This window comes from Castor canadensis, chromosome 12, assembly GCF_047511655.1.
Source record: "Castor canadensis chromosome 12, mCasCan1.hap1v2, whole genome shotgun sequence".
Taxonomy (NCBI): domain Eukaryota; kingdom Metazoa; phylum Chordata; class Mammalia; order Rodentia; family Castoridae; genus Castor; species Castor canadensis.
In genome coordinates this window covers 49,572,996-49,593,755 of record NC_133397.1, presented here as the reverse complement: position 1 = coordinate 49,593,755, position 20,760 = coordinate 49,572,996, and positions in this window count along the sequence as shown.

Genomic DNA, 20,760 nt, shown 5'->3' with positions numbered 1-20,760 from the left:
CTATTTAAGATTCTGAGCAAGTCCAAATCCAGTTTGTCAAAACTAATAAATGATTTTGTCTAGCAAATGAATGTGTTTCAGGGTAAGACTTCTCATTTAAAATGAAAATAATACCTAAGATAAACATGTCATTATAAAATCAAGTAGATGTTAAGATGTTAATGTTAGTACAACCAATTTCATTTTTTAAGTACAATGCCTTATTTTTACCTCTAAGACATACATAGTATTATATTGCTCTAAAATTTTACAATTTTTCTTTAGAAAATTATGATGACATACATTTCAGAATACTTATATAATGTTACAGCTATTATAAAGGCATTAAGTAAAGGACTTAAAATGAATAAACCACACAAAACAGAATAAACAGAGCCTTTAAAATATTACTTTTAAAATAAGAGCTTCCTATGGTGGGTGATAATTTATGGCAATTTAAAACTGGAAACCATTCTTTCTAGTAGTCAAAAGTGATAATGCAGGATAGGCACAGAGGCACTTATCTGCTGTGCCAGTAACTCAGGTGGTGGAGGTAGAAAGGTTGTGGTTCAAGGTTAACCCAGGCAAAGTTATCAGGCACTACTGCACCAAAAAAAAAAACGAAAAGAAAACCAAAGAAGTGGGGAATATAGTGGGAGAAAGATATGTGAAACAGAAAAAAAATTTAAATATATTAATTTTGACATGTCTATAAAGAATGAATATGGAAATATTTAGTAAGAAAATGAAAATGTAAGGTTAGAATTTATAGGTGTTCTCTGTACACTAATAAAGAACTAGATTTGGGAGTTTTCATTGTATGGGTAATATAATTACTTGGGTTTGGTAATTTGTAAAGTTGATCCTGCAGAAAATAAACAAAAATGGAATCGTACTTGATTGAGGGACTACCAGTGAAAACTGGATGAATATATCAGTATGTGAAGCCACAAATTGATACAAAGGGATGAGTGCTATACTTAAGAAGAGGAATAGATTAGGGGCACAAATGCACTCAATGACGTGGAAGAACAGTTATATTAAATGAAAGGAGAGGGGAGTTAGGAAAGGCTGGATTAAAGTGTGACCTTAGTTCTGCACAATTCTAAGATTTAGGTCGCCCACTCCATCCCAAATATATTGATGAGGTCAAGTATCTTAGAGACTATGATGCTGAAAATACTCTCTTAATCAGACACACACAACCATAAACTGGAAGACTTTTGGGTAAAGAGGATGACTGAGTTAGGGAAGCACAGTGTTGATTGAATTGGGGTGAGTGCTGGGAGTAAGTACATGAAAATGAGAAGATACTTTACTCGCAACATCTATAACAAATTTATCTAATAGTGACCCACACAGCATTTTTTTGTTTGTTTTGGACCACTCATATAAATGTATTAATTTGAAATGTTCAGTTCAACTCTACAACTGTCCTTCCTTATCTGTGGTTTTGCTTTCTATAGTCGCAGTTCCCCAGTGAACTATGGCCCAAAATTATTAAATGGAAAATCCAGAAATAAATGTTAATAAATTTCAAATTGTGTGCTGTTTTGATGAAATCTTATATACAATTTTGCTTTATTGGGTCTTGGGTATGAATCATCCCTTCTTCTATGCTATATATGCTACCCAGCTATAAATCATTTAGTAGCTATGTCAGTTATCAAATTAACTGTCATGGTATCACAGTGCTTGTGTTCAAATAACCCATATTTTTCTGAATGATATTCCTAAAGTGCAAGAGTAGTGATTCTGTCAATTAAGATATGCCAAAGAGAAACCATTCCGTGCTGTGTACAGAGAGTTCAATCTTATCTGTAGCTTCTGGCATCCACTGGGGGTTGTGGAATGTACGCCCAGTGGATAAGAGGGGACTTCTCTCATCAGAACACTTTCCAACAGCTTTGTCTAAAACTCCATAGACTCTTACACCTAGAGCAGGATTTACTATGAAAAACTACTAGGTTTAAGCAGTCTAATGGTACCTAAGAGAAATTGTCCAACTACATAGAAACCTTTACTTTCATACTGCTTTCTGTATTAACAAGTAAATGGGTTTTTATTGAAGTGAAAATTCAATATATTTTCTTTGCTTCTGAAGTTAACTGGTAAACAACTCCATGCCAATTAAATGTAAATTATTTAAAAATCTTTGAAAAATTATAAAAATCATGCAAATCTATTTTTAGCACTAGCCACAGCAAAATGACTCAAAGTAAAATGGCCTGAGTCTCTATTTTAAAATCTGTTGAGCAGAAAGGACAAAAGAACAAAAGAAAGAAAACGATATTAAATACCTTTTTTTAGCAATTATAAATGTCTTACCACCAGTTAAATGTACCATTTTTAATGAAGGTAAAAATCACTAGAAGTATCAGTTAACAATTTCAACAAACAAGAACTGAATATAACAGCTCATGATCCACATGCCCGGTTTATCATGTGGTTGGTTGTTGGTAGGTCTTTGACCTCACTGATGTATTGGGAATCATTGTTTCTCAAGCATTAAATGTGTCAATGAGGTCGAGAGAAGAGAAAAGAGGAAAAAATGTCTAATGTGCTTTAAACTGTTCAATAAAAAGGAGGAGCAATTCAAGCCACTCTAAAGGGGAAATGGTTTGCCATTGTCTTTCATCCTATGTCCAATGTCACTTCTATTGTCCTATTATAGAAGCTGTGAGTCACAGTCAGGCTGTCAACAGTATTATTACATAATTTTGTTACTTTGTGTTAATGAGAAAAAAATCTTCAACTTAAGTACCTTAGTTTAATTGTTCCTTTAGTAAACATAATTTCTTAGGTGTAAACCTAACAAAAGATGTGAAAGACCTCTACAAGGAAAACTATACACTTCTGAAGAAAGAGATTGAGGAAGACTATAAAAAGTGGAGAGATCTCCCATGCTCATGTATTGGTAGAATCAACATAGTAAAAATGTTGATACTCCCAAAAGTAATCTACATGTTTAATGCAATTCCCATCAAAATTCCAATGACATTCATTAAAGAGATTGAAAAATCTACTGTTAAATTTATATGGAAACACAAGAGGCCACAAATAGCCTAGGCAATACTAAGTCAAAAGAACAATGCAGGAGGTATTACAATACCTGACTTCAAACTATATTACAAAGCAATAACAATAAAAACAGCATGGTACTGGCACAAAAACAGACATGAAGACCAGTGGAACAGAATAGAGGACCCAGATATGAAGCCACACAACTACAACCAACTTGTCTTTGACAAAGGAGCTAAAAATATATGATGGAGAAATAGCAGCCTCTTCAACAAAAACTGCTGGGAAAACTGGTTAGCAGTCTGCAAAAAATTGAAACTAGATCCATGTATATCACCCTATCAAAATGGTTCAAGGATCTTAATATCAGACCACAAACTCTAAAGTTAATACAGGAAAGAGTAGGAAATATTCTGGAATTAGTAGGTACAGGTAAGAACTTTCTGAACAAAACCCCAGCAGCACAGCAACTAAGAGATAGCATAGATAAATGGGACCTCATAAAGCTAAAAAGCTTCTGTTCATCAAAAGAAATGGTCTCTAAACTGAAGAGAACACCCACAGAGTGGGAGAAAATATTTGCCAACTATACATAAGACAAAGGATTGATAACCAGAATATATAGGGAACTTGAAAAACTAAATTCTCCCAAAACTAATGAACCAATAAAGAAATGGGCAAGTGAAATAAACAGAACTTTCTCAAAAGAAGAATTTCAAATGGCCAAAAAACACATGAAAAAATGCTCACCATCTCTAGCAATAAAGGAAATGCAAATTAAAACCATGCTAAGATTCCACCTCACCCCTGTTAGAATAGCCATCATCAACACCACCACCAACAACAGGTGTTGGTGAGAATGTAAACTAGTACAACCACTCTGGAAAAAAATTTGGAGGCTACTTAAAAAGCTAGACATTGATCTACCATTTGATCCAGTAATACCACTCTTGGGGATATACCCAAAAGACTGTGACACAGGTTACTCCTGAGGCACCTGCACACCCATGTTTATTGGATTAAGAAAATGTGGTATCTATACACAATGGAATTTTATGCAGCCATGAAGAAGAACGAAATGTTATCATTCGCTGGTAAATGGATGGAATTGGAGAACATCATTCTGAGTGAGGTTAGCCTGGCCCAAAAGACCAAAAATCATATGTTCTCCCTCATATGTGGACATTAGATCAAAGGCAAACACAACAAGGGGATTAGACTTTGAGCACATGATAAAAGCTTTAGCACACAAGGGAGGGGTGAGGATAGGTAAGACACCTAAAAAATTAGCTAGCATTTGTTGCCCTCAATGCAGAGAAACTAAAGCAGATGCCTTAAAAGCAACTGAGGCCAATAGGAGAAGGGGACCAGGAACTAGAGAAAAGGTTAGATCAAAAAGAATGAACCTAGAAGGTAACACACACACACAGGAAATCAATGTGAGTAAACTCCCTGTATAGCTATCCTTATCTCAACCAGCAAAAACCCTTGTTCCTTCCTATTATTGCTTATACTCTCTCTACAACAAAATTAGAGATAAGGACAAAATAGTTTCTGCTGGGTATTGAGGGGGTCGGGGGGAGAGGGAGGGGGCGGAGTGGGTAGTAAGGGAGGGGGTGGTGGCATGGGAGAGAAATGACCCAAGCCTTGTATGCACATATGAATAATAAAAGAAAAAAAACATAATTTCAGTGCTATAAAATTCCTTTATAGGGAAATGTGCAGATAGATAAGACAGATGATATATAGATGCAGAATCCCATATTTAAATGGCTTTTCCATAGAACAAAATTCTAGAGTCATTTCAAATCTGGCCAGTCTCTCAAAATTTATTTTACTGAAATAACTCCTGAAAAGAGATTATATGAAACAATCAATGGATGATAGTATCTTTTCTTCAACATAATAATCTAATTTCTAGAATTTGTGTTGAAAAGGCTGTGAAGATCATTTAAATCCTTGGTTATAAAGTAGGAACCAGAATCCTGTCTATGGATGTGGAGAGAGAACACTATGCTTATTTCCTGACCTTTTATCAAAAACTGAGGTAAACAAGAGACATAGAAGTACTTTGGAAAGTTCTTCCCTAAGACAAGAGCTAGAGATAAAATAAAAAAGCTTTAGTTGAGATGACTGTTCCAGCTATGCAACTCACTCTCAAGCTACCCCAAGATATACAATGGGTATACTAATATTAACCATCAGTACTGTTAGCATGCCAAGGACACAGAAGGTTGATAAACATCTATGATTTATATGCAAAGAGACAACTATGCAGAGCAATAACACTGTTTTAAGGCCAAAAGTTCTTTAATTATTTTAATCAGATTTGCTGGACATAATGTTTCTACTTACTATACAGTGTTCAGTGATACTTTAAAATCACAACTTCAATTACTGAAGTATTACTTCTATCTAATAATTTTCAAATTACTATGTTAGTAAACAAAAGGTAGAAAGAGCAAAAGAAACTTTTGTTTCTTCAACAGGTAACTGATTTTTAAATTTAATACTTTATAACATATATGAAGTCAACTATGTGAAGACTCTTGGCTTGTATTCATTCCAAATATCATCTTCCGGTATGATGTCTGAGCTAGTTTACCCTGTGTTTCTGTTTTCTTCTACTTCACATATCCAAAGTTGAAAGTGATCATGTTTTCAGTGAGTCATTATTTTCAAGACAGACTCTTAGCATTTATGACAGTGAAGAGGAAACAATAATTGGAGAACACTTCTTCAGGCTTGGTACTTTTAAAGTTTCCTTTTCCCCCTTAAGTAAGCTAAACTGGCAGATAGGAAAGATCTAGATGAAACATCTCATAAAAGCATTTCTGAGAAATTGGACTATTCAGAAATATTTGCCTGCTAAAAGGAATTATCTTTCAGTCTTGTTTAGTGAGAACTCAGCTCATGACTTAGTATTTAAGCATAGTTCCAAATAGTTTCTTCAAAAAATCCCGTAAGAGTATTCAATGCAAAAGAGGAGGTAGTTAGAGTATTATGAAAAGTACTGACCAAAAGCACTCTACAAGTATTAACGTATTTAATTCTTATTACAAATATTAGAGCCAAGTATTATCATATGTCACATTTTAGAAATAATGACAAAGAGATGAAGATAGGCTAAGTAACTTGTTCATGATCCTTAACTATGTAAACAGCTACCTAAAGTATGAAGTTATTGTAGGGGTTGCAAAAAACTAATATGTAGTGTCTGCTTTTACCTTTCTTCATTGAAATAAACTAGGAAATAGATAATGGAATCATATATATATATATATATACATATATATATATTATATAACCATTTATAATCTCTATATAAAATAAACCTAGAATACCTTTGTTGAAGAAAATTGCACTAAGTTCTTTTTAAAAAGTAGAATTGCTAATATTTTAGCACTAAATTGGACACATTTAATCTTTTGACGTATAGAATAGCATATTCACAGAATTAGGTTGTGGACATCTTTGAGAGGTATCAGCATATATAACGTACCTTCCTAATTCACTACCTAGATAAGTGACCCCTGGAAACAGGTAAATAAATAAGGAAAATGTTGAGATTGTTATTGCAGTGTGGCACACTTTACCTGGTACCATACCACCAAAAGAAGAGATTCCCTCTCTAGTCAACCTTCTGTAGTACATGATTCTTTTTTTTTTAATTTTTATTTTTTTTATTATTCATATGTGCATGGAATGCTTAGGCCATTTCTCCCCTGTCCCCCCACCCCCTCCCTTACTACCCACTCTGCCCCCTTCCTCTCCCCCCACCCCCTCGATACCCAGCAGAAACTATTTTGCCCTTATCTCTAATTTTGTTGAAGAGAGAGTATAAGCAATAATAGGAAGGAACAAGGGTTTTTGCTGGTTGAGATAAGGATAGCTATATAGGGCATTGACTCACATTAATTTCCTGTGTGTGTGTTACCTTCTAAGTTAATTCTTTTTGATCTAACCTTTTCTCTAGTTCCTAGTCCCCTTCTCCTATTGGCCTCAGTTGCTTTTAAGTTATCTGCTTTAGTTTCTCTGCATTGAGGGCAACAAATGTTAGCTAATTTTTTAGGTGTCTTACCTATCCTCACACCTCCTTGTGTGCTTTCACTTTTATCATGTGCTCAAAGTCCAAACCCCTTGTTGTGTTTGCCCTTGATCTAATGTCTGCTTATGAGGGAGAACACACGATTTTTGGTCTTTTGGGCCAGGCTAACCTCACTCAGAATGATGTTCTCCAATTCCATCCATTCACCAGCAAATGATAACATTTCGTTCTTCTTCATGGCTGCATAAAATTCCATTGTGTATAGATACCACATTTTCTTGATCCATTCATCAGTAGTGGGGCATCTTGGCTGTTTCCATACTTGGCTATTGTGAATAGTGCTGCAATAAACATCAGTGTGCAGGTGCCTCTGGAGTAACCTGTGTCACAATCTTTTGGGTATATCCCCAAGAGTGGTATTTCTGGATCAAATGGTAGATCAATGTTTAGCTTTTTGAGTAGCCTCCAAATTTTTTTCCAGAGTGTTTGTACTAGTTTACATTCCCACCAGCAGTGTAAGGGGGTTCCTTTTTCCCCACATCCTTGCCAACACCTGTTGTTGGTGGTGTTGCTGATGATGGCTATTCTAACAGGGGTGAGGTGGAATCTTAGTGTGGTTTTAATTTCCTATTGGGTTTTACCATTAAGCTACTTCTCAATTAAAGCTAGTCTTGTCTCTTGGTACACGAAATCATGAGTGGTTTTTGTTTCCATTATCAGATACTGTTGTTACCTTATGTATCTTTTGGGGACTATTAGTGCGCACTGGAAGATTTAGATTCCCTTGGATGCATACTACATGTATCAGAACATCCCCTTAATTAAATTATGTCCAAGAAAACTTATTTACAAGGTTGAAAATTTTATTTCATATTCTTTTTCTCACCCCAAATTATGTTCAGATGTGGTCATCATGACTGAATTGAAGTTGTGGAATATATTAAGTGTATGCAAAAATAAAATAAAGTTAGATATATCTACAAAGATAGAAACAACAGAGACATGCTTTAGATTTGAATACAAATCTTTTCTCTCATGAAATTCTTGATATATAGAAGAGCAAAGATTAAGACCTTATAGAAATTCTAAAGCGATATAAATTTAAAACAAATAATGAAACTTGATTGTCTTACTATTATCAAATTTTCTAATAACTCAAGCCCAAATATATATTCCAAGCAAGTCTATAATCTGTTTATTCTTAATTAAATGATTTGGTTTATTTGATACAGGGTCTTGCTATGTGAGCTTGGCCCAAACTCGCAGTTCTTCTGCCTCAGTCTTCCCAGTGCAGAGATTTCAAGCTGTGTATCCCCACTCCTAACTTTGGTGATTTATTGATATATGGATAAATCAGGTCTTTTATCACCTTTGGTGGTTATAGATAATGAAGGAACTCAGAAGTCACTCTTTCTTTTAGTTCACAATAACACATTATGCACATGCACATAAAATTAGAATATATAAATATATTAGTTTATATTTGTGCAATAAAAATTATCAAAATTATAATACCATACAATGAGACATAAAGATGTTTAGAGTCAGTCATGGTGGCTTAAATCTGTGATCCCAGTTACTTAGGAGACAGAAATTGGGAGGATTGTGATTCAAGGTCAGCCTGGACAAAAATTTACTGATACTAGCTCAAAAAAATTGGGGTGTGGTGATGCTATCCCAGCTATGGTGGGAAGCATAAGTAGTAAGATTGTGGTCCAGACTGGTCCAGCCCGAGACCCTATCTCAAAAATAACCAAACCAAAAAGACCTGCAGGTGTGGTTCAAGTGGAGGGCATCTTCAGACATAAGTATTAGGAAAAATAGAGTCATATAAAAGGTAAATAAGTGTGCAAACAGAAATGATGTTTAAAGTATACATAGACATATTAGGGAATAAGATGAAATTTTCTTTTGTGCTAGCATTATTGAGTATGTAGAAACGTAACAATTTGCTATCAACTTTAATACTGTAAGAATATATGTTCTAATCATCTTTGGTGAATTTATTAAAATAACTGTGATAGAACAAGATAAAAGAGGGCAAGTGAAATAATAAATATTTGATTCATCTAATCAATAAATAAGAGACAGAAAAGAACATATTCAAAGGTCAAACAGAAAATTTTAAGAAAATGGGAGATAATTACTAAGTGTGAGATAATTACTGAACCTATCAGTAAGTACATTAAATATAATTAAGCTAGATAGTTCAATTTTAAAAAGTAAGGTGTAGGACCAGTGTTGTGATAACCTTACAAGTTCTGTCAACACTGGAGTCTTTAAAAAGTAATATCATATAAATGGAGTGTACAATATCCCATTCAATTTAGCTTCTTTTACATTGCAAAATGCTTTTGAAGTACATTCAAATTGCTACATTTATTAGTACTTCATTCCTTTCTTATCCTGAGTGGTATTCGATTGTGAAGAAGTTCCATAATGTATTTACTAATTTCCCTATTTGGGTTAATTTGGGTTTGGGATATTATGAAAATAGTTCTGCACTTTAGATGATACCTTGTGTGTGGTTGGTATTTTATATTTGAGTCATTGTTAAAATAGGTCTGCATCAGATTTTGATTTGCTTTGCATTTTTTAAAGACTAATTATGGTAAAGATGTTACATATACTTTTTTTTCTATCCAAATCTCATCTTTATTGATGTCTCTGATAAAATATTTGTCCATTTTAGGAAGGTTGTTTGCTTTATTAGGCTGTGAGTACTTTTCATATGTTAGATGAAAATCTTTTATCACATATGTGTTTTGCAAATATTTTCTTTCTTCTTTGGCTAGACTTAATTTTCTTAATTGGCTTTTAAAGACAATCAGATTATTATTTTCTGTTCAACTTACCAACTTTTTTCTTCTAGTTTCACTATTTGGAATACTTTAAGAAATCCTTGTGGAACTTTTCTAGTTTAGGTAATGTTTAGGTAGATGATTATGTGATGCATTTCTAGTTAAATTTCATGGTAGGGATCAAGAGTCATGCTTATAAATATAGATGTCCAAATATTCCAACAATATTCATATAAAATACTTTTGTAGTAGGTTTATTGTCAAGAATAGGACCATGCCTTAAGCCCTAAGTCTTGTGAATGCTGCCATATTTAGAAAAGAAACTTTGCAGATGTAATTAAGAGTCTTGAGATGAAGATTCTTAATGGATTATCCAGGTGAGCCCTCAAAACCATCACAACTGTCATTGTGAGAGAAATCTGGCTCATTTACAGAGGGTGTGGTTAAGTGGCAACAGAGGCAGAGACTGTATTGATGTAGCCACAAGTCAAGTGATGAGTGCTTTCAGAAACTGGAAGAGGCAAGAAATATATTCTCTCTTAGAGTCTCCAGAGGGAGTAAAACTTTTCTATCCCTTGATTTTCTTTTTCTTTCTTTCTTTTTTTTTACTGTTTTTAGTTTATTGTTGTGCTGGGAGTACATTGTGACATTACAAAAATTCTTGTAATGTACCACACAGAATTCACTCCCTCCATCATTCTCCTTTATTCCCCCTCCCTCTATGTTTAGAATAGTTTTAACAGTTTTATGTGAATGCCTATTTACATACATGTATACAAAATATTTGTGCAATATTCACCCTCCTACACCTTCTCCCCATATTCTCCCATCTCCTACTAGTATCAACCTTCCAGATAGGATCTGTTCTGCCCTCCTGTTCTTCATTTTAGTTAAAAAAAGAAATGACATTTTTGTTTGTTTAAGATTGCTGTACAGTGTTTTCCTTGGGATATTTCCATGTATCTATGTATTATAACCCAAATTGGTTCATCTCTATTTTTCTCCTTTCTACCTTAATGCCCTTCTTATGGTGATTTAACAGCTTTAAGAATTCTATGTTCATTCTTGTACAGGAAGTATATCAACCATATTCACCATCTTAACTTCCTTCTTTTACCCTCCCTCTATCATATGTGACCTTCCCTTAGTGTGACTTGTTCTTTCATAATATTGCTTGTATTTGTATTAGTTCTATATCCCACATATGAGAGAAAACATGTAGCCATTGGTTTTCTGATCCTAACTTACTTCACTTAAGATGATGTTCTCCAGTTCTATCCATTTACTTGCAACTAACAAGATTTCACTCTTCTTTATGGCTGAATAAAATCACATTGTATATAAATACCATATTTTATTTATTCATTCATCAGTAGTGGGGTATCTTGGTGGTTTCTGTAGACAAGGTAGAAACATCACTCTAAAGTTCATTTGGAAACACAAAAGACTGAAAGTAAGGCAATACTGAACAAAAAGAGCAACACTGAAGGTATCATAATATCTGACTTCAAATCATCACTTGATTTCCAATCAGTAAAACTAATGTAAGGCTTCTGATCTCTATAACTGTGTGAGAGAGTAAATTTCTATTGGCTTAAAACAAGTATATGGCACTGTGTTACAGAAGCTACAGGACATTTACACATTTTATGTATAACACAATTAATTTACACATTCATTAATTGAGTATTTGCATTGTTTGCACATTTTGTTGATTATGATTACATATGGTATGAATTTTCATGTAAATGTTTTTGTGTGAACATGTTTTCAATTCTCTTAAGAAGATACCTAGGAATAAAATTACTGGGTCATATGGTGAAACCTATGCAGAACTTTTTGAGGAAGTATCAAACTGTCCAACAGCAGAATATACATTCTCAAAACAATATATGAGGGTTTCAATTTCCTTATGTAAAATCAGGAATTATTATCTGTTTTTATTGTAAGCATTTAGAAAGTCTGAGAATCTATCTCATTGTGGCTTTGATTTATAATTAGCTCAATAATGGCGTTGAACATCTTGTCATGTGCTTACTGGCTATTGTGTATGTTTTTTGGATGAATACCTATTCAAATACTTTCCCCAGTTTTTTAGTCAGGTTGTTTGCTTTTTTTATTGTTGGGTTGCAATAATTTCATACATATTCTAGGTCCTATTCCCTTATTGGATATATGACTTGGAAATATTTTCTCCAGTCCCTCAATAGCACACAATCTATTGGAACCAAAATGTTTCTTTTTGTTTTGATGAAGTCTATTTACTTTTACCTTTGGTGCTTGTGTTTTAGGTGTCATATGAAGAAACTATTGCTTAATCCAAATTCATGAAGATTTGCACTAACTTATTTCTTTGTTTTATTGTATTATCTCTTATATTTACATGTTTATTCATTTTGCATTCAGATTTACATATGAATGAACTAACTTCATTCTTGAGTATTTATCTACCCAGGTTTCCCAGTACCATGTATTGAAATGACTGGTTCCTCACTCAATGTCCTTCACACCATTGGCAAAAATCAATTGGCCATAAATTTAAGTCTTCTATTCTGGACACTAAACTTCATTCCATATGTCTATAGCTTATCTTTACATCAGTATTATGCTGTCATGATTATAATCACTTTGTAGAAAGTTTTGAAATTGAGAAAGATGAGTAATCCATTATTTTTCTTTCTTTCTAAGTAGGATTTTGTCTATTTTGGTTCTGTAGCATTTCCACATGAACATTAGTATCAGCTTGTTAATTTACACAGAACAGAATATTGACATTTGGTTTTGAATCTACAGGTCAACTTGGGGAATATTGTCATTAAAAAATGTCTTCCAATACATAAACAAGTAATACATGTCCACTTTGCTTTTTAAAGATTAACCAAACAGTATTCTTTAGTTTCCAGTGGAAGATCTTTGAACGTGTTTGTTAAATTTATTTCTTACTATTTTATTATTTTATTAAGGGGGCACAACATGATGTATATGTTATAGAGTGATTGAATCAAGCTAGTTAACATATTCATGATCTCTCAATTTTGTGGTAAGAATATTCAAAATCTACTCTACTAGCATTTTTTTCCTGGTGGTACTGGGGATTGAACTCAGAGCCTCACATTTGCTGGGCTGTCTTAGCCATGTTCAAGTAAGTATAGCATTTGGTGCTATCTTTAGTGACCATGCAGTCTGATAGATCTCCAGAACTTATTTCTCCATTTTATTTTAAACTTAGTGTGATAACTATTGGTTTGTTCTTTTTACTCAATATTGATTTTGCTATTCAGGATCTTTTATTAGTTCCACACAAATTTTAGAATTTTTTTATGTGAAAAATGAAATTGGAATTTAAAAAATTTTGGTGGTGGTAATGGAGTTTGAACTCTGCCTAATGCTTGCTAGGCAGGTGCTCTACCTCTTGACCTACCCCATCAAATGCTAAATTGGAATTTTGATAGACGTTGCATTGAATCTTCAGAAACTTTTAGGCACTAAGGCCATCTGAAAAAAATTAATTACTCCATTTCATAAATGTGGATTTCTGTTCATTTATTTGTGACCGATTCAATTTCTTTCATCAGTGTTCTATTGTTTTCACTGTAAAGATCTTTTACCTCTGTGGTTAAACGTTTTTAAGCATTTAAAATTTGTTTCCAATTTTGAGCTACCCAAATTATTCATTTAGTATACTAACATGCATTTAATGTCATTTAATCTTTATATTATGCTTTCAGTTATAATATATAAATAAATTATACATTATTTATATAATTCTGCATAAAAATTAAGCTCTTTTGACAAGCAAATAAAATATAAAATTATAGACACAACGGGCCTAATTTGTTAGTAAATTATTACTTGTTTTATCCAGACTAAAAACCTCTAAATCAGTATTTTTTCAATATTTACTTCTTTAAAAAATGATCTTTATAATGGTATTGCAATATGTAGCTCCTCCATGTGATTTTTTTATGTTCCAGAACAATAAAGCAACATTTGTCAACAGCCTTTCACAAATTCACTCCTGCCTCTGTTTTCTTTTCAGGGCTAAAATCATCCAGAGATAATATACTCAAGAGAGGAAGTAAGCAAATTATAGAGGAACAGCACAATTCCTTAGAGCAAGTTGACAGCATGGATTCTGCAGACTTGTAACACTCTGGAGAAAAATCTGTAAAGGAACCATTATTTCTTGTCAGGCATAGCATGAGCAGCAAGCCAAAGGTTGATATTCAGCTCTAATAAATGGAATTTGCTATTTTTTTAAAAATAGCACTGGTTAGAATAGAGGTAGATTTTTAGAAGGATAGTATACAGCCCTATCACTTTATTTTCATGAATTTCAATAGGTAACATCTACCATATAGGAGTAGAAATGAAAGACACTTGATTTCAATTCATAAGCCTAGATTTGAGTTTCAGATTATATGTATATGTAGATGGACAATTTAATCATTTTGGTATTTAAGTATCTTGGTTGAATGAAGAAAATACAAATACCCATCATTAATCTTTGCACTATGAAAGTCATCACATGATCTTAAATATTAAAAATGTGAAATTATATATAAAAACACATGGAAGTTAGTATTTTCACTATTTAGCTTGATTGGTCCATAGCTGAATTCAATGGGTATTATAACATGATAAAATTATATGTATATATGTAGGCGATAGATACAACACAGATTAGTGGTACATGGAAAATTTAATTCCTCTTAATTACCATAGCTGACTTTATCATTTGTTTCACTCTATCATTGGTGACATTTACAACTTGATTTCTTGCACTAATGTTCACTTTTTATTTTTTTTTAATGTTCGCTTTTTAAAACTCCTTTATAAATATTCCTTTGATGCTTTGATTAATAAATTATTCATATATTAATTCATTTAAATTTGCTTCTTTATTTCTTTCCTTCATTCTTTAAGAATATTGTTACTTACATTTCCAAATAGTAAACAACTATTTGTTGTATACATATATGAAAAGACATTATTTCTTTCCTGAATCTGTTCACAATTAAATAAGGAAGATGTATTAAGTACATGAGCAACTTTAATGAAAGGAGAAAAGAAATGAGAATTGTAAGTGAAGGTATCAGATTAATTATGAGAAGAGAAGGAAAAATTCCCAAGTAACAATAAAGACAGTAGTATTTGAGGTCTTATATGAAATGAGTAGTGTATGAGTATTGAGGTATTGGCAAGGAGAACAGGAGGAGAAATTCAAGAGTAAGGGCAAGTTACAAAATATAATTGGAATAAAGCAAATACTTACGACCTTGTTTCTGCCCTGTAGCTTGCACAAATGAGAGAAACCATATAATACTTGTCTTTATGGGATTGGTTTATTTCACATAACATGATGATCTCAGTTCCATCCATTTTCCAACAAACAAAATAATTTCCATCCTCTTTATGGCTGATTAAAACTCTGTGGCACACACACACACACACACACACACACACATTTTCTTTATCCACTGATCAGTTGATGGCTACCTAGGCTTATTATATAGCTTGATTATTTAATAGTGCCAAAGTAAAAGGGGGAAAACTAAGGAGGTGGAAGAGGAAGAAAAAAATGGGGAGGAATCAGAGTACATTACATTAATGTATGAAAATATCATAATTAACCCTTTGTAAATTAATATACAGTAATAGAAAAAATAAAAATAAATTTTAAATAAGGAAGGAAAATGTTTAAGGATGTTTATATTGAAGTTATGGGTAACAGAATTGTAGCAAATACATTTGGAAATGGAAATTCAAAACATATTATGAGGACTCCAAAATGCTAGACTACAGAATTTTTATTTCATTCAGTAGGAAATCAGAAATAAGAAGCCAGGTACTGATATAATAAGTAGGGGATTGAAATGATAATAAATGAAATGAAATGTTTATGTGTGAGACCAAGGAAGTTCATATTATATTAACACACATGGAAGTTAACTAGGATCATTGTTTTCACTTATCAGGTGATTCCTTTGTACTAAGAGCTTCAAAAGCATTATTTGATCTTATTCTCACACCATGTCTAAGACAAGGATCTATTGGCTCCATTTCAATGTGGTAGCTAAATCTCAAGGGCACATAGCAGGGAAGCAGAGGAGCTGAGGTTTGAACCCAGGCTGCTTGACTCCAGAGCTGGCATTCATAGAAGTTGTGCTATTCTGGGACCCCATTATTGATAGTGAGACATTTAAAGGGGAAATTTATGACATTAAAGAAGTTTTCCAGCCTAGTGATTGATAAGTTGTAAGTGATCATCACAAAATAACAGCAAAGCAGTATGATGGGAGAGAAAATGAGTGCTGTTTTGAAAGGGCTAAGTAGAAATTATTTATGGGTCATAAAAGTAGAGATGTCCAGCAAATAGACAGAAATGCATGATGTGCTCAAGAAAGGGATTTGGAGAGCTACATTTAAGAGATCTAAAAGGAGGCAATAAAGGATGCCTGCAAAAGGCAAGAAAAGAGAGGGGGAGTGAACAGAGGAAAAGCAGGTCAAGGGCACGTCCTTGGGAAGGCAATAGTAATTTCAGCATGAAGCATAAGCATAATTTCATTTTAGAGAGTTTAAATGTCTTCTAGAGTAGCAATTCTCTCCTATTTGGAGAAACCACTGTGCTGTAGGGCATCATGAGTCTGTAAATCAATTAAATCCAATTACAAAATCAAACCACATCTGTTCCCATTGTGACATAAAATCTGCTAAGATGAAGAATATCTGGTTGGAGTAAGTTAAACATTTTTATAAGTTTCTATCTTACTGAGCTGTTTTACTTCATACGGTTTCAATAATATAGAAGCATCTTTGGGACCAGTAGGTTCCTTAGAGATTGCCTGATGTAACACCCTCATTTTATAAGTGAGAAATCTGAGCTCAGACTACTGACCCCAGGTCAGGAAGCTAGCTTTTTCATAAATGGGCTCATTTATACTTATACTTACTAAGTGTTTGGGGACCAAGCAGTTTGTATTTCATAATGTTACTTACATGAAAGTATTATTGAGAAGAAATGTTTATACTGTGTGGCCATAAAGTTTATTGAGACTTTAATTTGTGTACATTTTTCCTTTCCTTGCCCAAGAATGTAGTCATCATTCTGTTTTGTCTTGTTTTATCCCTAAGGAGACTTTGGTTGCAGGGATGAAAGCAGAGACTATCCATAAAAATTATTTTGTGGCTTTTAAGAATATCTGAGCTCCTAGAGAGAGCAGGGAGAAAAGGAGAGGTAACTTCAGTCAAAGAAAGGAAGAAAAGAACTAGTTTAGGGGGATAAATAAAGAGGAGGTGAGGAGGAGATGAACACAATGTATATGCTAAAAATAACAAACTTCCTCTCTGCTGTTCTATGTGCTCTCTCTGGATACCCTGCCACCTACATAGTAATCCTCCACACTTTAGGATTAGAAGTGAATCTTTATAACTTCATTTTTCCCCAGAATGATTCTATATGCCCAATACTGTCATTCAGGATCACAATATAAGCTGAAAAAATGGATTCATATCACAAGTTATTTTTTAATGCAATTATAATTTTATTTTCAGTAATATTGACCTTAATAATATTTCAAGTAATTATTACCATGAACATTCCTCTCAAATGTTGAGAAAAGCTTAATACATTGATAAGTGAGCCATATACTATGGCAACAAAATTACATGTCCAGGAGTGCAGATACCTCTTTACTGAAAAGTATAGGAAGGCCATCCAGGAAATGTCAATCCTTCTCAGGTATCAAAGCAGTGGTTGTTGCAAGCACTTCTTTTGAGTTAGGTAAAACTTTGAAATAATAGGTATAAATAATAGATAAGTGGAAAGAATATAAATCATACTTTATATTATAAATCTTATGATTATAAGAATATATATCATACTTTTGATAGGGTCTGCAAAGAAAGTTTTGCAGAGATGATGGGGGATAAAGTAGCCATAGGAATTAATATTTTTAACCAACAACATATGAGAATGATGAGTTCATTGTGGCACATTGTATCCAGAAAGAACTTTGCAAAATAACTAAAATAAGGAAGTAATTGAGGGAAAACTAAGTTATATTCGAAGACACTTTGTTCTTGAGAGTAAGAGCCATTTTAAAGTCTTTGGGAATAGATCCTTGATGTATGAAAATGATGTGGGGCGCATTGGGGTTCTTTTGATAAAATGTAGATGCCTATACCATCACTTCAAATCAATTAAACCAGAGCCTCTGGAGATGGGACCTAGTGTGTGTATTTTTAAAACTACCCAGTTCTTTCTCACCTGCTTCAGGATTGAACACTATCAGTCTTGAAATGTTGAATGGGGCAACAGTTAGAAAGGATGGTAGGCAGAAAGATGGCCTCAAATAATGTCCACATACTAATCTCCAAAGCCTGTATTTGTGCTTTGTTACATGGCAAAAGGTACCATATAAATATGATTAAGATAAAGATTTTGAAATGGGAAGATTATCTTGGATTATATAGGTGAACCTAATATAATTACAATGGTCTTTATGAAAGGGATCAGTAGCAGAGCATGAGATGAGGTAACCATAGGAGCAGTTGTTGAAGTGATTTTTTTTTTTTACTAAAAGTACATATTTGAAAATTAGAGAAAGAACCACCAGGTGCTCCATGGAAATAGTAGACACATTTTAAGTTGAACTTCTAGGATTCCACTTATTACCTGGCTTCTATGTGTTCCTACCTTCACAATGGAACTATGAGATGATTTGTGTTCTCAGACATAAAACTCAACTAAGATCATCATTTTTAGTATATAATAATTGTACAGGGGGATACACTGTGATATTTACATATGTGCCTTCTAAATGTCTTAATTAGGTTCACCCCCTCCATCATTCTCCCTCATTCCCTGTCCCCCACTTCTTACAACTATTTCAACAGGTTTCATTATTCTATTTTAATACATTAATATAAAATACATCCACTTATTTGCCCTTATTCATCCTTTCCTTATGCCCGCTCCCCTCCCCTGATACCCACCCTAGGAAAGTGATTGTCTAAACTAATTATCCTGTGCTTCATAAAGTATATATTGATAGTCCAAGGGGGTTTTACTTGTCATTTCAGACAGGTATTGTGTTTTAATCAGATTAATCCCCTTATTACTTACTCTTTCTCTATCACCCTGCTTCCCTATTATCCAACTGCTTACAGCACATTGTGTTATGTTATCTTCATACATAGAAGGAACATTTCAATATTCTTCACTCTTGAGCATTTTGTAATAAGCAAGAATCGTTAGGATGTTTGTGCATCATTCTTCTCCCAGTGAATCCAAATTAATGGCTATAGGCTCTTTGGAAAAAGAAGATATAATCATTACAGTCTTTAGCCACTGCAGCACTACAGGCTGTTTCCTTTTGGGACTCTAGACTGTCCTTCGTTCAATGGGTTCAGGTTTGGAAAAGTGGAGTACATTTGGAAATTGGAAAAAGAGATTGAGATATTTTATTAAGTAATGTTCTCATTGGGTACACATTCTTTGGCATCTTGACTATAAGAAAACTGTTATGTCAACCATATCTGTGACTCATTGCATGTCATGTTTTACTAATTCGCTGTTCCAACTTTGCTGCTTGAGATTAACTGAGACTGCCTTGCTTAAAACTATAAAGAGCCACTACTTATATTCCATTATTTAGGAAATGCCATTACCATTGTTCCCAAAGACACAAGTTACCTAAGACATTCCTTCCTAAATCTTAGGCTACAGGTAGGCTACAGCCTTCAATATTGGTGGCCCTTTTACCAGCATACTCTTTATAACTTTGTGCAATGAAGTATCTTTACAGTGCTCCTACGAAACATATTCATCTGGTCATTTTTCCTGTGCTACAAATCATTTCCTCTCTTTTACCATCATCTGTCATAACAATCTTGGCACTTGTGTTGTATCTATGATAGAGCAACATTTTCTATTATCTTATAAGAATCATACTAGTGATGTATTAGCACAGTCTCTGGGGGGAGGATTCTTTCCCAAAATGTTTTCCAAAACATAGTTTTTATGTATAGATAGAACCCTCCCTTGCGTAATTATCTGTTCTCTCTGAGAATAGTCACATGCATTTCCCCAGACTTTTTATAGGTCTGGTTGGCTGGTCCTGCAACTCTGTGGAATGTTTCCCCTTCTACCTTCACAAACTTGTTCCTTTAAGAGAATGATGTGCCATAACTCTAGTTATTGACAAATGGCCTAAGAGGCAATAGAGGTTCAGATCCTGAGGAAGGCCGATGATGTTATAAGAGAGAAGTTTCTTCAACACAAGTGGGATTACTATCTTCTAACAGAGGAATTGCCATTTCTACAGGTATAAAGGGTACATATTACTCTAGGGACTCAATATTGTCAAGAGTATGAGCTCTAATATTCACAACTGTTATCTTGGGGTCCTTATTATTTCCCAATCTAGCTCTGAAGTTGGCATATCAGATTTGTCTAAGTTGACCATTTAACAACCTCCGGAGCTTTGTTATTCTTTCCATTAGGTCCTCAGTTTTCTCTGTCTTTAGTATGCAGGAAATAAAAGACTGCTACATATCTATGAAGGAATCTAACTTTAACAATTACCTTTTCAGTTGATAATAACTTCAAAATTTTCAATCTTTCTCCAGAACATCAACTACCCCAGCAACAGTAATTCTTACAGATACTATGTCTCCCATATTTCTCAAACATCTGCTACACTGCACCTGCCAGTGTGCAAGTTGCCTCTCCATTTTTACACTAATTAAAGTCTTAACAATTGCACTGATACCTTGTTACACAATTACCTAAGTTCCATCTATGACCAGTGAATGGGCCTTCATTGTCACCTGGCTGACAAACAATCCAATCCTATCTGTCTATTAATGAAAGCAAGTTACATTACTAAGGAAGAAGACTCTAAGGTG